Source organism: Equus asinus, chromosome 23, assembly GCF_041296235.1.
Source record: "Equus asinus isolate D_3611 breed Donkey chromosome 23, EquAss-T2T_v2, whole genome shotgun sequence".
Taxonomy (NCBI): Eukaryota; Metazoa; Chordata; class Mammalia; order Perissodactyla; family Equidae; genus Equus; species Equus asinus.
Genome location: NC_091812.1, coordinates 33,026,682 through 33,046,161, shown reverse-complemented (window position 1 = coordinate 33,046,161; position 19,480 = coordinate 33,026,682). Strand labels below are relative to the sequence as shown.

The 19,480-nt window shown below is 44.3% G+C and overlaps 1 long non-coding RNA gene across 8 annotated transcripts in view; it reads left to right on the top strand.

Annotated features, from left to right (window-relative positions):
• LOC123280126 (uncharacterized) overlaps positions 1-19,480 on the top strand; it is a 163,000-nt gene that overhangs the window by 19,402 nt on the left and 124,118 nt on the right. For 5 of the 8 annotated variants that reach the window (XR_011497334.1, XR_011497333.1, XR_011497337.1 and 2 more), the window contains one exon: positions 3,109-3,225. This is a non-coding gene — a long non-coding RNA (uncharacterized lncRNA). Of the gene's footprint in view, positions 1-3,108; positions 3,226-3,738; positions 3,820-11,684; positions 11,811-19,480 lie in introns of all 8 variants that reach the window. The other 3 variants (XR_011497338.1, XR_011497335.1, XR_011497336.1) reach the window with 2 other exon arrangements.

Sequence of the window (19,480 nt, the reverse complement as noted above, 5' to 3'; positions counted from 1 at the left end):
TTTCCTAAACAAAAACAAAAAATTGCAACCATAAGTGAAAAGTTGACAAATTTAGCTATATTGAGAAAAAGAAAAAAACTTAGTCTAAGTGACAAAAGACACCAAAAGCAGAGTGAAAATACAAAGCACATCTGGGGAGAAGACTTTGCATTACACACAGTAAACGAAGGATTAGCATCCACAAAATGTGACGAGCTCCTGCAAATAGCTGAGAAACAACCTATTAACCAAAGCAAAGGAGAAACAAGGAAAGAATATAAACAGGCCATTCACATAAGATGCTCAATCTGACTGGTTATCATAGAAATGCAAATTAAAATTAAAATGAGATATTATCTCTTACCCATCAGATTAGTGAAAATGAAAAGTCAACAATATTAGTGAGAGTGTGGAGAAAAAGGAAACCTCCCATATTGTTGGTGAATGGAAATTGGGAGAACCACGATAGGAACAATTTGGTCATATCCATAAAAGTTGAAGATATATGTACCCTATCACCAGGCATATATCCTAGAAAAACTCTCTCAAGGATTTCATTACAGTGTTCTGACAGCAAAAAATAAAAACCAAAAGTCTGTTAAAAGAAGAATGAATAAATAACTTGAGGGCTATTCATGTCAGGGAAAGCATACAACAATTAAATGAATAACTTAGACCTACCTGGAGCAACACAAATGAATCTCACAAGCATAATGTTGAAATTTATCAAAACAAATTGCAGGATCCTATGTACTATTTTTAATGAAAATTTTAAAAACACCCCAAACAATGCCAAATATTGTCTCTGGATACATATCTATGTAGTAAAAATATAAAAAGATAGAATTAAAGGATAAATGCAGATTTCATGATTGTGGTGCTTCTCAGGAAACAAGATCAGGGAAGGATCCAGATAAATTTCCAAGTGTGGACATAACATTCAGAGTAAAGATTCAAAGCTAATATGGTAAGGTATTAACATTTGTTAAATTTCAATGGTGGGTACTATGGTTTATGTTATTCTTTTCTGTGATTTGAAATTTTTCATAATAAAAAAAGAGAAAAACATTACAGTGGTGTCATGAACTGAATGTTTATGTCCCACCTACGCTCATATTTTGAAGCCTTGATCCCCAGTGTGATGGTGGTTGGAGGTGGGGCCTTTGGGAGGTAATTAGGTCATGAGGGTGGAGCCCCGTGAATGAGATTAGTGCCCTTATAAGAAGAGAAATGAGAGAGACAATCTCTGTCTCTCTGCCATGTCAGGACACAGCAAGAAGGCAGCCATCTGTGAACGAGGAAGAGAGCTCTCACCAGGAGTCAAATTAGAGGCAGGACACCTTGATCTTGAATGTCCCAGCTTCCAGAAGTGTGAGGGATAAATGCCTGGGTTTAAGCCACCCAGCCAGTTGCATTTTGTTATGGTAGCCTGAGCTGCCTCAGACAAGCGGACACCTGTGGCTCCTCCCACCCCGACCTCTCCCGGAGACGTGAGCTCTGCAGAGAGCCAGAGCATGTGGTATGATTTTACCACCCTGAGGACCTTGCTCTGCACATCAGCCCAGAAGGCTACCATCTGGAGTCCAGATAGGAGATTAGTCAGAAGTGGGATCCCCTCAAGTTTCCAGTGGAAAGACCCTCATGTGTTTTGCCCACTGGGAATTCTTTCTCCTCCCGCAAGACTGGCCTGGGTCACGCTGTGGTGCCTACTCCCTGTGGACTTGGAAACCAGAATGTCAGATGTCTCATGTGCAGCCGTGCTCCTGCGTTGATTCTACTATGTCAGGACAGCCTGACCTCACCTGGGCCTGGACAGCTGCGGCTTCCTTGGCCCAGGGTGTGTTGGGACAGTCAGCACAATGGCCAACATAACTTTCCTCTTCCTCACAGCCAGCGAGACTGTCACCCCTTACCTCTATTCCTACTGCCTCAACTCAAAACAATCTGGAATGGAGCACTGTTTCTCATATTTGCCATCTACCTGACATACGGATTCCTTGAAAGGCAGATATCTGATTCTCCCCTCTCTTCATCTTCCTCTTCTCCCTTCTCTGTTTTTGTATTTGCTTCTCTGGTTTCCACACATGACTTTATTGTTTCACTGTGTGTCCACTTTGCGCTCTCTGGTCTGTCCCAGTGCTCTGTTTTTTTCTGATCTCTCTCTCTCTTGTATTTCTGCCTATTTGTCTTCTCTGTGGCTCCCCACTGCATGTCTGTGAAGAGCAGTGACAGCTTCCCATCCCACAGACCAGTGGGAAAACCAGAGGGAGCTCTGAGTGTGAGCATTAGGTGGATGGAAGTGGAAGAACACAATAAATGGCAAAACAATTTCAGCATTGCAGGACCTTAAATCCCAGGAGATGGGAGCCCTTGAAATCTCATGTATCTAAGTTGAATTTTATTCAAGACTTTCTTAAGCTTTCAATTCTATCTAAGACATTCTGCTGAACAGGTCTAAGTGTTTCCCATAAGCTCAAAGATTAGTGAGAGTTGCGACAGAGATGGCGTAGAAGGCTAATATAGAGGTTCTCCCAAGTATCTGCAATGATAATAGGAACCTTCTTTGGATCACTAAGCAATGGTCTTCAGCCGACTTGTAGTTTCCAGCTCCTAGGGTTTGGTGTTTGTAGTTGAAAAGGTTTATGACTTTTCCAAGGAGGCAACTTCCATATTACAAGGTCTCTAAGTGGGTTTTGGATTTGACTGAGGACTAATAGAATCTACTGACCTGACAAAGTTGTATCGTGGTGTTAGGCTGATTTCAATAAATTATAAATTGAAGCAGCCATACAGAGTGAGGCCACCCATTCAGCCCAAGTTATATGAACAGTGGTTTAAGATGTCAGTGCTTTCATAGTTCATATTACCATGCTGGAATGGAAATTTTACTCTACACAGCCACTTAAGGGGGAATATAGTGTCTGAGTTATTTTTAAAAAGCAGTCTGTCTTAACGCTTTTATACTTGCAGTGTTTTATAAGCATCTCTGTCACCTGAAATGGAGGCAAGCATTATCACTCTCGTGTCATGGATGAAGAGATGGTGCAGACGTTAATCGACATTCACCTTGCAGGGCAATGGCTGAGTCATTCAGGGTCACAGGTCTCCTTTTTTCTGCTTATTCTACAGGAGAGCATCACCTTGTGGTCAGTGAGTTCAAACTCCCGGGCTCTGCTACCGATGGAGACAGTCTGTTGTCGACCTTGAGCGACTTTCACATTCTCTCTGGATGCCTGTTTCCTTGCTGTGAGTTTGGACAACAAACACATACTTATGATTGTTTTCTTTCTTTCTTTTTGTCTTAAAAATCAGGAATGATGGATTGCCAGTGAATCAGAGGTGAGGGATTCCTATGACATAAAGCACAGAATCTCCAGGTTAGAAAGGATCTGGAAAGGGCAGCTGGCAGGGTGGGCCTGAAATGTAATCTTACAGTGGAATTAGTGAAGGAGCTAAAAAATAAAGATTCTTGAGCTCCTTCCTACTAAAATGGAAAATACTAATATGAGGACCAGGAGTCTATAGTTTAAAAAGCGCCCCAGGTGATCTGGTGCAGGTTTAGAATTCGTGGCTTACGTGGAACCAACCACTCCAAGTGCATGAGACAGGGAACAGGCTTTGCAACTGCTGAGGGGTCAGATGTGCACTTCAAATAAATGGGCCATGGCATCAGAAATGCAGCTCCCTTAAAAGCGATTGAGCAGATGGGAGATGGACTGGGCAGAGGTGCTGGGAAACCCTGGACTCTGTTTTTGCCAGGAAGTCCTCCAGCTTAAGTGTGGAAGCCGGAAAGAGCCTCGAACAGAGCAAGGCTCAGTTTCAACCTGCTGTGTGATTTGGGTAAGCCACTCCCCCTCTCTGGACCTCAGTTTCCTACCTGTAAAATGGGAGTGTGGACTCTTTGATCTCTAAGTTGATTCTATGACACTTTGAAATTTACCTAATGTCCTTTTTGATGTGAACTTGCTATAACTCCAAATGCTCTCCATTATCTTAATGTTCTTATATAATGCTTTGTGGACCCAGTGCTCGTCCCACTGAATGTGTTTTCAGTCGTGGGCATCCTTGAGTGGCATGAATGCTATACCCAGCCACTGAGTCAGTGCGATTGCCCATAGAAATCAAAGCATTCCGAGGTGATTCCCTGCCATCTTAGGCTGCAAAAGCAACCTCTACGAAGGCAAGTTCCAGGGAAGAGAGGCAGAAGTCTAGGTTGCAAAGGCATTTGGAAAAAAAGGTGGTTTGATTTGGAGGGCGCTAAGTATCCTACCAGCCATCTCTGCTCCAGGTGAGGGTAATTCTATCTGCTGCTGCTTCAGGTGACCAGAGAAGGCTCTATCAACTGGCAAAGACAATGCTTTCCACTGACCATGCTCGCCTTTCCCCTGAGTGCTGACCGCTGTTGGCCAGAGAAGCGTGTAATGGTTATAGTTGTTGGCACCAGTGTTGGCTGCTCAGGCCGTAGCTTGGCCAATGAGACGAGGCTTGGGAAGGAAAGACTGGCTTAGCAGCAGCACCTTTGTAGGCCAGAAATGATCAAGTGTTCACTATGATTGGAAAGGAACCAAAAGAGAACAGTTCAGGGAAGAGAGCCCAAGGCTAAGGAGCCAAATAGTAGGCTTTACTGGGTTTTTGTTAGAGTCAATTAAATTCAATGGAGGAAACATTTATGGAGCACCCACTGTATGTCAGAAACTGTGCAAGGCTTTAGGAATTCAAAGGGGAACAAGCAGGGTCCCTTTCTTTAGGCGTTTATAACCCGGGAGGGAAGTTCTCCATAAGAGAGACAGAATGTATCATCTAGGGGTGACGGCATGGCAGGGGGAGGAGCTTACACGATCTGGGCAGCAGGAAAGGGAGGCAGATGAGGTGACGTCTGAGTAGGACTTTGCTTGGAGAAGAGGGGAGTGGGCAGGACTTCCAGGCAGAGGAGACAAAATTAGCAAAGGCAAGAAGGTGTGGAAGAACATGGTGCCTCTGTGAACTGGAGAGCTGATGGGAGGTGTGGGGGCCATCCGGGTACACAGGGGAGAGGAAGCTCAAGAGACCTAGCCAGGAGCTGGGCTCAATGTGTCTGTGCGTGCAAGGGCTTTAGCAGAGGCAGTCTCTTATTAAATCGTCACATTTGTGTTTTAGAAATATTGTCCTGGAAGCAGTGTGGAGGATGAGTGAACAGAAGGGACAAACGGAACCAGGGGATACATTAGGAGGTCAGGGAGGCAAGGCAGTGGTGGAGAGGCTGGGTCATATTCAGTATTGGGTCATCGAGTGGATCCGAGGGCTGTCTGGATGTGGGCAGCGTGTGAGAGGGAGGCACAACAGATCGTTCTTGGTTTTCTGGCTTGGATAATGGGCTCCAGGGATACCCCTCTCCCTTCTGTTCTTGCGCCTCCCCCAAGGCGGGGTGGGTGAGATCCCCCACTCTGCTTTTATAACTTTCCAAGATAACTTGGAAGCTGGTGGTTGAGGGACACCCTTTGAAAAACGATGAGTTCTTAGAGGCACCCAAAAGAAGAAAATACTTGAAAATAAACTTTAGCTAAACTTTTTTAGGGACTGTGTATTATTTGACTAGTATTAATCTTGAAGAAAGTACACATATATAATTGTGAAACATTACTCACATACTGAAAAGCTTACAAAATAGAAATATACAACTCATCGATTAATCACAAAGCAAACATTACTGTCACCATCATGTTGGGCTGGAAATGCGGGCAACACGGCGAGCACCCCGGAAGCCCCTTTCATGCCCTGTCTCGGCCAAAATCGTCTTGTCCCAGAGTCCCACCTCCCTCCGGGAGAACCATTATCCTGATGAAAGCACTTAAAAAAAATAAAACTAAAAACCACGCATTTCCAAATGACTACAACAAAAGAAAAAGCAAATCTTTCGTATTTTCCTTTTTCCAATTTAGGTTAATTCTTCCTCATCTTCCTAGTCTGATTGAGTTTAGGGATCCTGACAGTCATTTGGTTCAGTACCTACAGGAGTAACAAAACTGTGGTCTGGGCTGCTCTTTGCTCTGTGTCTATATAAGCTAAGCTGTGGTCTTGATCAATTAATCACCTCTGTAACTTTTTGTAGCTTATACGGCTTTGAGTTTACAGAAAGTCCATTTATCTAGAGAGAGGCATTCGCCTTTGTATAAACAGTGGTGAGTACACCCCGAACCATCTAAAGGGAGAGAGGAGAGGAAAAGAGGATGAATTGTTGAGCCTGGAATCTTAACATTTACTTATTTAGGTTCTGCATGTCTTTATAGGCTTGAGGAGCTATTTCTCCATCCCTCTTCCTAAAGCTGCTGCTTTCTTAACGGGCTGTTAGAATTGCAGGCTCCAGCCACCTCTGATACACACAACACTTTCATTCACTGCAGAAGGGAGTTTTGTGTGGAGAGAGGGTCTACCTAAAGGAAAGAGTGGACGGCCCAGACGTTTGATCTGCTAGAGCGAGCTACATCAGGAGAGGCCTGGGCAATGGAGCAAAGCGTTAGGAAGATCTGGAAAGATGGGAGAATTGGCAAGAAGGCAGCAGCCCCGTCCCCCTCTGCCATCCCAAAGGCAGGATGAGCCAACCTCTCCAAGTTCACATCAAGGTTTACGAGGGTCAGCGTGTTTGTGCAAGCCTTGACATTTTCACAAATTGCTCTGTAGTTGTTTTTATTAGTTTTCTTCCAGCTGTTGCTCCAGGGCCCTTCTGGCAGCCGGGCCTTCCAGGCCAGCTTGGAATCCCTTGTTAATTGACTCAAGTCATGAAAAGGTGCCATCTGCTTTGAACTCTTGCCTGTTCCAAAGCTGGACAAATCCCAGGCATGCACCATAGGAAAAGCAGTAATGAGGCTCACACCTCCGAGTTTAGAGTTTAGAACTCTGTCTGGTCAGGTGTTAAGGGCAGAGGTGAAGGGCGAGCCCAAGGGGACGGGTTTGAAGAGTAAACAGACCCTGAGGCTGTACTTCCTCCTGGGTCCTAAGCGATGACGATGACGCCAGGCTTGGGAGGAGATTTCACAGCAATCCTGTCAAACCCCTCTGGTGAATAGCATCATGATGACCCAAATAAATTCACAGATATCTGTTACTCCCTGTGTTTTCACTTCACACCAGCTCTCCTCAGATGCACCTCAGCTTGGGAAAGAGGCCTCGGTGAGAGGTTTCCTGTGAAGCTATTAGTTTCATCCCACTTCATAGAGAAAAAACAAGAAAATCTTAAGGAGGTTTAGGAAGAAGGACCACTATCACCACGATGCAACACCTGATGTTGAAACGCTCTTTTCATATTTATTATTTAAAAATGATGGCAAGGGCAGTGTCAACAGAGCAAAATATTTATTGACTTTCATGAAACATCCCCCAATTACAATGTTTTAAAAAAGTGTTAGATCCACTGTAGTGTGAAATTGACTTCTGTCTCCTCCAGTACAATGTGTAATCAGACCTTCTTTCCTTGATAAATTTTGATACTTTAAAATGGACCCAGGTCCAAGCATGCTTCTTAAAGTTGTATCGTACAGAAGGGCGTCCAGTATGCTGTTATTTGTTTATCAGGAAAGATGAATCACTAGTGGAAATAAGAAAATAGCGTGTTTGCTAAGGCTTGGAAAGATTGTCAGAAAATGTGGCACCAGTGCAGGGCGTGGTCGGTGGGGCGTGGTGGCAGATGGAGGGAGAAGCCGTAAGTTAAAACAGATTTAAGAGGCATATTCATCATATACAATGTGTAGACCTTGTTTGAATCCTGATTTGAACAAACTAACGGTAAAACAAACAAAGACAATCAGGGGAAATAGGACAGTGACTGGATATTTGATGAAATTAAGGAATTATTCTTTAAAAAAAAAAGAGAGTTCTCATCTTTTAGAGATATGTACAAAAATATTTACAAATGAAATTACATGAGGTCTGGAACTTATTTTGAAATAACCCAAAGGGTCAGGGAGGGGTTTAGTGTATGGTAACAGGAAAGAGGCAAGAGATGAAATAAAATTGACCTTGAGTTGATAATTGTTGAAGATGGGAAATGAATATGAGAGTTATGGGTTTGTTGTATTATTCTCCCTGCTTCTCTGTATTGAACATTTGTATTATGCAAAATTAAAAATGAAAGTCCTCAGGGGCCAGCCCCAAGGCTGAGTTGTTGGGGTTCCACACGCTCCACTTTGGCAGCCAGGGTTCAAGGGTTAGGATCCTGGGCATGGACTTACTCCACTCATCAGCCATACTCTGGAGGCATCCCACGCACAAAGTAGACGAAGACTCGCACGGAAGTTAGCTCAGAGCTAATCTTCCTCAAGCAAAAAAAGAGGAGGATTGGCAACAGATATTAGCTCAGGGTCAATTTTCCTCACAGAAAACAAAAAGTGAAAGAGAAGGACCTCAGTGGGCTCTTGTCACGTATGGTTAGCTTTCTTATGTAGAGGAGGGAAAAGGTGCTGAAGATTTCCTCTCCAAATGGTCATACAATTTTTACCTTTATTAATTTTATAATCAAAGAAATCTCAATGAGCTCTTTCTAATCTTATGATTCTTTGATTATACGATTCTGTGAAATTGCAATCAGTTGATATCTTGGCCATAACAGTCATCAGCTCTGACCTCAAATTGAGGTTGGAGAGGAGCAGAAAAGGAAGGAATAGCTTCCCACTGAGAAGTTGGTTTTTCACTTACACAAAGTCAGGGATCTGGTCTGAATATTTGTAATGGGATGTGGAGATGTGGGACAACAGAATGTTATGCTTTTGGGGACTTAAATAAATGTGGGCGGGGAGAGTAGTTCCGGTTTGCATGATAAACTCATTTTAAGGAAACTCTATATCCTAGACTGAAAAGTAATTTATTCCTTAGACCGGATTTCCAATGCTATCACAACTGTATTAATTACCCATGCTGTGTAACAAATTCCCCCAAAAATTTGGTGGCTGAAAACTGCAAATATTTATTATCTCACAGTTTCTGAGGATCAGAAATCTGGGTGTGGCATAGCAGGGTGCTTGTGGTTCAGAGTGTCTCCCAAAGCTACAATCAAGGTGTTGTCTGGGGCTGTAGTCATCTGAAGGCCTGACTGGGGGAGGGTCTGCTTCTGGGTTCATTCACATGGCTGTTGGCAGGCCTCAAATCTGTTTCCAAATTCACTCCTGTGGGCCTCTCTGCAGGGCTGCCTCGCCACATGGCAGCCAGCTTCTCCCAGAGCAAGTGAACCAACACAGAGCATGAGAGAGGGAGCATCATATGGAAGCTGCAGTCTTTTTATAGCATAATCTTGGAAGTGACAACTGATCTCTTCTGCTGTACTCCATTCTTTTTTTTTCTTTTTAAAATTTGGCACCCGAGCTAACATCTGTTGCCAATCTTTTTTTTTCTTCTTCTTCTTCTTCTTCTTCTTCTTCTTCTTTTTCTCCTCAAAGCCCCCCAGTACATAATTGTATGGTCTAGTTGTGAGTCCTTCTGGTTGTGCTGTGTGGGGAGCTGCCTCAGCATGGCCTGACCAGCAGTGCCATGTCTGCGCCCAGGATCCAAACCCGAGAAACCCCAGGCCACCGAAGCGGAGTGTGTGAACTTAACCACTAGGCCATGGGACCGGCCCCTGTACTCCATTCTTTAGAAATGAGTCACTAGATCCAGTGAGGGTGACCAATTCATCCCCAGTTGCCCAGGACTTTCCCACTTTAACACTGAAAGTTCCACATCTTGGGAACCTCTTCAATCCCAGATTTTTACTGGTCATGCTAAATCTAACCTACACTCAAGGCGGGGAATTATACAAGGGTGTGAATATCAAGAGGTGGGGATCGCTGAGTGTCATCTTCCAGGCTGGCTACTACAACAACCTTTCTAAGATTTAGTTCTCGTCATTACTGAAAAACGATGCCTGCAAGCCATTTCCTGATTCATATATCAGAATATATATCATATACCAGTTTTTTAATGATATAATGAATCACATTAAAGTGGATTGAATAAATACGTAAACCAACTTTAGAAACAGAATTTTATTTATGGGGGAGGGATAATAAGATTTATTATGTGTGTGTGTATAGTTTTTCCAATTTGGTCATTATTTCAAAGCAAATATTGATTTTGGTATACCAGTTCTGTCTTTTGCTTTGACTTCTAGAATTCCTGGCTAGATTTATGATCTCTTTTTTTTTTTTTTAAGAAAAATTAATTTTTAAATTATCCCCTATGGCCAGATATTTTAATGATTTTGAATTTTGGAACATATTTTAAAATTTTAAACCCAGCTTTGGAGTTGACCATTTTGACTCTGACTCAGAAATTCAAATTATTCATTGGTCCATTCAAGCAATAGATATTTATTAAGCACCTACTGTGCGCTGTGCTCTATGCCCAGCCCTGAGGATACAGCGTTGAGCCAGCAGGACTTGTTTACTTTTTGTACGTCACGGACCTTGGAGCCGATTGGGTCAGTAAAATAAGGTGTCCACCACCGTGGGCTTAAGTGTCCCTCTCTTGCACTCTTCTGCCCACGGCTATCTGCCGTCTAACTCTTCATGGAAAGTATCCATTTGTATGCAAGTTTCTTCCACTACACTGTGCGCCCCTTAAGGGCAAGGAGCATGTCTTTGCTCAATCTTTAAAAATAAAAAAAGGTATCGATGACTTCTAATATGCTAGGCCCTCTGCTGCATCTTGATTAAGAAAGCTAAAAAGCTCTGTTTTCTTGGAGCTTCCAATCTAGAGGGATGACCGACAGTAGACAAGCAAACAAACCAACAGGGTTATACGTGTGCTAAGTGCCATGAAAGAAAGAAAGGGTGCCAGGAGAGAACTAGGAAACCCTAATTTGGAAGGATTAATGAAGGAAGACCTGTCTGAAGAAGGGCACTGGAGCTCAGCTGAGACTGGGACGGGGAGGGCCAGGCGTTCACGCAAGGAGCTGGGTAAGGGATATTCCAGGCTGAGAGAATAGAGTGTGCAAAGGCCCTAAGGCGGGGAAGGGCTTAGAAAATTCAAGGAACAGAAGGGAGGCAATAGGGCACCAGTGTTGTGGGGAAGGGGGAGCATGATGACTGTGAAGATTGGAGAGGCATATAAGAGATTCATATAGGACTTTCTAGGACTGGAGAATTTTTGAATTTATCCTAAAGACAATGGTATCCCCTGGTGAAATTGTAGGCAGGGAGTCACTTTGCAGGCAGGGAGTCACATTGTCTTAGTCTGGCTTCTCCTAGAAGCAGACCATGAGTGAAGCATTAGGATGCAAGTAGTTTGTTCAAGAGATGACCCCAGGAAGCATCAGTAAAGGAGTGGGGAATTGAGACAGACAAGGGAAGATATCCAATAAAGGCTGCATTTTAAACAAAATTACCACTGTGGACCACTGAAGCTTAATTGCTCTGGGGAACTCTGGAGGCCACTATAGAATGTGCCCCTCGAATTATTCCTCTTGAGGGGTGAGAGAACTGAGGAATTTATATACCCAATCTTGCCAGCTATTGCTTGAAGTCTGTTGGGGGATAAGGAATGTCTTGTAGGGCATGGGCAGGCGTTTCTAGCCTGCTGCAAGGGTGGGCAAAGCAGCTTCATGACCAGAAAGAAACCTCTGGTAAAAAAAGATAGGTTCTGGAGTTTGGAAATCGGGTTAGTGAACAGGTTAGCGGTAAAGGTGAGGGTACATGGGGAGGCAGTGTCTACTGCAATCATGATCCAGTGTAGGAGTTAATAGTTCCCTCTGGTTCTTTCAGTGGTGAATAAACCAGGAGCAGACCAGAGTGAAAGTGGGAGACCAATTCAGAGGCAATTTCAGTGGTCCAGGTGGGAGAGGATGGAGACCTGGACAAGATGATGGCAGATGGAGATGGAGAGAAGAGGTGGGCTTCAGATTCACGTTGGACATGGTGTTAACACCTTGTTGATGGTTTGGACATGGGACATGAGAGAGAAAGGAATTTCATGAGTGATTTCTGGCTTGAGTATCTGAATGGGTGGTGGTGACATTTACTGAAATGGAAAATGGGGAAAGGGTTGATTTTGGGTCATGTATTTATAATGACACAGTTGGCACAGTCATGTGACTTTCTCCAGCAATGCTTAGCTGGCACAGAAGAGGTGGGCTGTAGGTTTCATCCACAGGTGAGTATTTGCCAGGACTGGGCAGCAGGAGAGGAGTAAGGGAGCTGAAGGGACTTGCAAGGGAGTCATTAGCAGACTGTTGGACTAGGAACTCTAAACTCATTGACAGGGAAATGAAGGCAGAAAGGGGCAGTTGGTCAGAGACAAGATGGTGGAACCAGTGGGTCAACAGTGGGACTATTAGAGAAAGTAAGCTGGAAGGATAAGAGCAAGTGGTCTTATTCATCTTGGTACCCACAGCTCCTACACAGCTTCTGAAATATAGTAAAAGCTCAGTAAATAATTGTGTTTAAACTGAGGTCATTGTTGGCCTGAGGATGGATCTTAGAGGGATGGGGTTGCACCTTTCTCTAGTCCTCTATTTCTTGGGTTCAGTGGTCTTTCTGAATGAGTCCATTCTGTTTCTCTGTTCAATTTTTTCCTTTGGGATCAGCACACAAGAACTTCTCTGCTTCCAGTCCCCAGTGGGATATGAACACGATAGTTACTGCTGGGCTGTCCCAAAGTCACTCTGTGCTTGTGGGAAGCTGGATGGACTGTGGACTGATCTCTGGACATTCATTCGTCCATCCATCCATTCATTCAATAAACCCTCACTGAGCAGCTACTACATACCTATCTCCTTGCTAGGTTTTGAGTTAACAAAATGAATGAATGAGTAAATGGCCAATAAAGTTTTGTTCATTAGGGAGCTACAAATTGTAGCACTTGAGTTTCTGGACTTGAACTTTTTGGGTCTGTCCATCATTCACAGTCATATTGAGACTAAAGGAGGGGACAGCCTTTATTCTTTAGCCTGCTGTGTTGTTTTAAAATTTTACCAAAATGTGTAATACTCTGAAGACACACAACAGAAAGAAATCTTCCCATGGTGTCTAAAAATGTACAAATGCATCTCTCTAAGAGCCGGGGTCAGGTCAGCAGTTATGCCTTCATCAAGGGCGGGATTCAGATTCTCACCCCTTTAACATTTTTAAAACCATGACATATTATTTTTTTAGGATGGTTTTACCTACCTAAGGGTAATGCTCACCAATTCTTCTTCAGAAGTTGCGCTGTCTTCCACGTGAGACATTTAATTTTAATTAATCGAATCAGCCATTTGTTTTGTTTTTCCAAACCCTCCGCCACTCCCAGGTAATCTGAAGAAATCTCTCCCCAAAGGGAGCCAGGTTTTTTCGTGCTCCGGTGTCAGCCCTTTCCACTGTTGCCTCCAGCAGGTTGGAGGGGCCAAGTCTCAGGTATTTGCTGAGCGTCTGGCACAATGGGGTGCATAAGCGCTGTTCATAAATTCTGGTGTGACTAATGGATTGATATAAATCTCATTAGGGCTAGGATTGTGCCTCTGTCCCCAGCACCTAGAACAGTGCCTCCTACCATTAGGTGATCAATGAAAATGTTTGTTGAATGAATGCATGAGTGAATATTACTGGGGATTGTTGAGCTTTGTAAATCCAAAAATGTGCTCTAGGGTCGACTCATTTGATTCCCTTCCAGCTTTCAGCAGTGATATGAAATAGGGCTGTGATTTTAGAATGTTTTGCTTGTGCTCTGCATCCTTTTTTGGGGAGGTGGGGAAGAGGTTAGCAGGCCGAAGCATCCTTAACCAACACACCAATCTGAGCTGCTCCTCCTCATCCATTCTCTATCTTGTGGAAAGTGCCACTCCAACCAAATCATTGAAGTGAAAAAAGAAAACAAAGCTGGGTTTAATTGTTACTCCTATCCCTTACACAAGAGTGCCATGACTGAAAATACAGAGGGGCAGCCTGAGGGGCTGTAAATAGAGAGACTAGAAAGTTAGGAAAGAAGACTCTGAAAGAGCATCACTTTTGGAGCCTTTCTTGAGGATCTCCTCTGTCACCTGCAGCTTGCTCTGTGTCTTGGCTTATGTTGGAGGAATGCTTACTCCTCACTCATGATGCTCTTTCCATGAGAAGGGGCCTTCTGTTCCAGCAACAATGCTGGCCTTTCCATACCCTTCCACTCATTCCTCCCAGGAAAGGATAGGTGACATAACAGAGTGGTGAGTTTGAGATAAGGAATTGAGTTGTGTAGCCCAGTCTCTGCCTCTCTTGGGACTGACCTGTCAGCAAAGAGCCCCATTCTGCTCTGCTCCAGTATCCTCTATAGAGGGCAGGCTATGTATCTGTTGGGGGCCTTGTAATCATGCAGTGCTGCCTGTGACTGGGTGGGTAAGGCTGCCTAATTTTGGGATTCAGTACTAGAAAGCTCATTATTGCTGCACACCTAAGACACATCTTCCCACCCAAACTTGATGAGTAATGTCATAGTCGGATTAGGCTGCTATTAGAAAAATACCATGGATGGGGTGGCTTAAATGACAAACATTTATATTTCACAGTTCTGGAGGCCGGGAAGTCTGCGATCAGGGTCCAGCATGGTTGGGTTCTGGTGAGGGCTCTCTTTCTGATTTGCAGATGGCTAACTTCTCCCTTTGTCCTCGCGTGGTGGAGAGCAGACAGAGAGGAAGCAAGCTCTCTCATGTCTCTTCTTATAAGGGCACTAATCCTATCATGAGGGCTTCACCTTCATGATCTAATTACCTCCCAGAGGCCCCCTCTCCAAACATCGTCACACTGGGGTTAGGGTTTCAATGTATGAATTTTGGGAGCACACAAATATTCAATCCATAGCAAGTAATAAGGATGAGTTTTTCATCTCCATCTGCCTGACTCCTGTGGCTTTCTCTCATTTGGTGCCAAACTTGGGTGAGGAAGGGACCCCCTCAAATACCAATAGCTGAGGTCTAGTGTTTGGATGTTGGGGGGTTGATCTGGCTGAAAGGGACAGAGAGAAGCAGGTAGAGTTTCTTTGGTTCAGTGCTTAACCAGTTTGCACAGAGCAAATCCCCTTTTCTTTCTATGGGTGCCGCATCTCTCTATGCCCTAGCTCTCAGCGCTGTTGCTGCTCCTTCCCTCTGCTATGCTGCTTTGCTGCAGCCCTTGTTTTCCAGCATCCTCCATCTGATAACATCACGGGGAGAGAGGGGAACGTTAGGAACAGAGAGCAGGAAGAGAGGGCAGAAGCGTTCCCAGTAGTAGCCCTGCAGGCAGCACCCTTGTTTAGTGCAAACTGACTCTTCTTCAGCCAAGCAGATGCTTAAGACTCAAGTTTCATTAGGCTGAATTCCTTCCCATAGGGCACCTTGGTCCCTCATGCAAATGAAACTCTTCATGAGACAACCCCGATAGCTGAAGAGGCCATGTCTGAGTCTGATAACGCTCTGTATAATATATGTAAAACACACAATAATGCATACATACACACCTACATTTTAGGATGCAATGCTACAGGTGAATACATATATGCACAAGGAAGCATGTGTGTACGCATGCATTTGCTACATATAATAAAACAACTCTTCCCCAATTAAAATTCAAAGTCAATAAAGGTAAGGAAGGGACTGTTTCTGTATTTCTGCTGTCCTCAAGGTTAGCTCTTCGAGTCAAGCCTCTCTTCCAAGTCGGGATTTAATTTCCTTGGAAAGATAGTCTATGGAAGGCAAGAAGTGCAGGACCTGGGTCCTTTTTCTGACCACGTCTCTGGCTGTATGACCTGGAGGACAACCGTCCTGCTTCAAAGCCTGCGTTTCACTGCATAGTACGTAGGGTAGAGGCTGTGCTGCTTTGGCTCTCCTAGCTCCTTCTGTGGATGTATACTCTGAACAAATAGCCAACGATTTGTAGGTGGCCAGAGGAAGATCTGGAGGGAAGGAGAAGGTGGTGAGGTTTAAAGAGACAGGAAATATGGCAGCCCTCATTTACTGGAGAGCTACGTATTATACAATCGGCAAAGGATGGGGTCTAGGGGTTCCAATGGAATCATTGCCTACCTCATCAGTTACTGCAAGAATGATAGAAACAACTGTGATTGGCTTTGCACTCTTTAGAAAAAAAGCCATTTACAGGTGTGGCAGAGAGAAAGAGAGAGAGAAAGAGAGAGAGAGAACAGGCTGTGTCTCTCCAAAGAGAAAGTGCTTGGCACTTTGTCGGGTGCTGTGAGGGGCACAGGGGTGGACCAGCCGCTGACCCTTCCCAATTGCTCATCATCTCTGGCGAGAGAGGTCAGCCGCAGGCTCCGGAGAAATAGCTCCTTAAGAGCGGGACAGGAAAAGTGCTGTGGAATTTGATAAACTAGAACTGATATCTAAAACTCTCTACTTGAGTCATTGAGCATTTGCGAGACAGATTCCTTCAGGAGAGGGCCCCACAGGACTCTTGTTTGGGCTCTCACCTCACTTATCCCATGGAAGGCATGATCAACAGTGACTGAATGTGTTGGCCCACATTATTTACAAACACCGTGCTTGAACCGTGGTTAGGCAGAGACGTATTTGGAGAAGGTTTTGTGCTCACTACAGCTCTGTGCTAGAAAGGTCTGACTCGAAATGCTTCAATTGAGTTTCTTAACTATTTACCTTGGTCCTTCGTGTTTTTTGTCTTCCAGTTCTTCCTCAAACACGCTCTTTCTCTTCTTCCGAAAACAGTCAGATGGCTGAGTCTAATGGGACTGTGATTATCTTACTAGAAAGACAGCACTTTGCAAAGCTTGCTTTATATTAGATTCCCTTCAAAGTCTACACAGGGCGTGTGAGCATGAGGGCAATGACATCCACATAAGGCCTACAGCTGGAAAGAACATTCTTAGAGCGGGAAGTGCTGTGTGAACAGTTGTCTGCTCTGCCCCAACTGTTGCCACATGTGGGTGGGGCACCCTGAAGGAGAAGGCAGAAGGGCTCTAGGTTTCTGGGGTACATATTAGGCTCTGAGCCACAGTTACCGCTACTATTATTATTTATAGTTAAAACTACTCAGTTAGTACTCATGGAAAATTTCTAAGGTAGGAATTATTGTGACCTGCCATTTACAATTTGAAAGGACATGCAATTTCACTAAGGTTATATCAATAGTAAAAGGCAGAACCAGGATTCAAACCAGGCTCCAAGATTTCTCCCCCACCTTTTCTTTTTTGGAGAGGAAGATTGGCCCTGAGCTAACATTTGTTGCCAATCTTCCTCTTTTTGCTTGAGGAAGAATGGCCCTGAGCTAATACCTGTGCCCATCTTCCTCTGTTTTGTATGTGGAAACACCACCATAGCATGGCTTGATGAATGGTGTAGGTCTGTGCCTGTGATCCGAACCCACGAACCCGGGCCACTGAAGTGGAGTGCACCGAACGTAACCACTATGTCACTGGGCCAGCTCCCAAGTTCTTTCCCTTTTGTTGAAGGAATGATTTAGTGAAGGAATGACTAGTGATATCGTGATACGCACCAGCCGAACTTTCACTAGGAATTGACCTGATTGTTGATGTTTTGTAATTTGTGTACTTTTCCCCCAGTATTGGCATGATTCTTTATCTAAATTCAAGAGGTCACTTCTTAACTAAGCATTTCAGTGTTAGGAGGCACCATCAATCAACCAACAAATTTTGGTCTCTGTATATTGATACCTAGGTGCCTGCCAAGGTGAATTTATGGAGAGTATCAGATACTCTTCAAATGCTCATTTTAGCCAACTATTTCTTTCCCAATTTTAATGTGGATAATGTATAGTAACGCTGAATGAACTTACATTCTCTGTGCTCTCTCCTCACTCGTGTGGGGTAAATGAACCCAAGGTGACCACTGAGGAGGCCGTAGGAAAGAAAGAATGAAGGGACTGGCATGATTCATATCTTGAAAGCTAGTGTTTGAATAATGAGGAGTCACTTATCATTACTATTAGAATTTCCCCATTCTTCCTCTTCTTGTTCTGGTGACTTTCAAGTCCCTGGAGTATTTTATTGTCATTTCTGATACATAGACAGCTAAAGTGGGTATCACCCTTAAGAACTCACAGATGGAAGTTGACAACGCCTCTGCGAGAAAGAGGTATCATTACTGTCATTCACGGAGAGCCTGAGAGTCTAGGCCTCCATGCCTGCTCCACTGGCTCCAAGTTCAGGACTCTCCAGAGCCCCAGGTGTTCTCCTGGGAGCTTCTCCTCCCTCCCCTCCACCGCCACTTGGAGACTGTCACCTGCCTTGGAGGAGAATTCTTATTGAGAGTTCCTAAGCCCTGGATTTTCCAGACTCAGTCCTCTGCCTCTCAGTAATCAGCTCACGAGAGTTTGCCCTGAAACGTACACAGTGATTTCTGTGCTACTTTTTGGTATTTCCTGCTGGAGCTCGGTCTGGGTGGAGTTCCCTGTGGAAGTGCCAGAGTTTTCCTGTTTGTGCAGTTGATTTTCAAAACCTTAAATAAACTCTGTTGTGATGTGTTCAGAATCATAACAACTCAACAACTAAAATAGGTGCCTACTATGGGCCTGGCACGGTTCTAGCAGCTGGGGATACAACGGTGACCTCAGCAGACCCTGCTTTCAAAGAGCTTGCGCTTGGGTCCAGGACACTGATTAGCAAACAGGCATTTGCCCTCCGCGTGGTAAGTGCTGTGAAGGACAAAGTCCAGGGTGTTGGAGGTTGGGGGGGTGGTGCACACAGCAGGGGCAGTGACTGAGCCCAGCCTCAGGAGTGGCAGGGCTTGGGGGTGTGGGAAGTGCCAGCAGAGGCTTCCTAGAGCCCGAGCCAGCTAAACTGTATCCTAACTACCAGAAACTAATTTTTGTAGACTCTGTTCTCAATTATCTACAAGTAGATGATTGCACTTAATTTGCAAGAAAACTTTTTGCAATGGCTTGAGTATTTCAATTTCCTCTATTTATAATACATGTTACATAGGGGCACCAAATCTCACAAGGACAGAGCTTCAGCAGCCCAGATAGCCTGCTCAAAGGAGGGTTTGGGACGAGTGAAACACTGCATTTCCTGCTTGGGACTGAAGAGAATGGAGAAAGGAGATGGGGTGGGGGGCAGTGAAGTGCTTCCCAAGCTTCCGACCATTCAGGTCTTTATAGGGAGCGTCATTATTTCATCTGAAGTGTATTTTCAGGGTGTCAAGCAGGCACATCTCTGTTCAAATACCAGATAGGCAACAAAACACATTCCAGAGCCACCAGATGTAAATGACTCGTGGATGATTCTCTTTTTAGCTTCTCCAGGCCATTGTTCCCCTCCATTAGCGCAAATAATAAAGACCAACTTCTTGCCAAAGGAAAGAATAGGGTGTGGGGCTGGGAACAATGCAAAGGCTTCTGTGTGTCTGGCCAGACGAGTTCCCTGTGATTAGTCTCCGATCCACTTTTGATCTCTTGGTCAGACAATAAAATGCCTATTTAATTTAAAAATAAACTTTATTAAGGTTTAATTTACATGCAATAAAACACACCCAATTTAAATATGCTGTTCTTTGAGTTTTGACAAATGTATACACGGAGGCAACCACCTCCCCAACCAAGACATGGAAAATTTTCAACTCGCCAAAGTTCCTTTCGGCCTTTTTAGT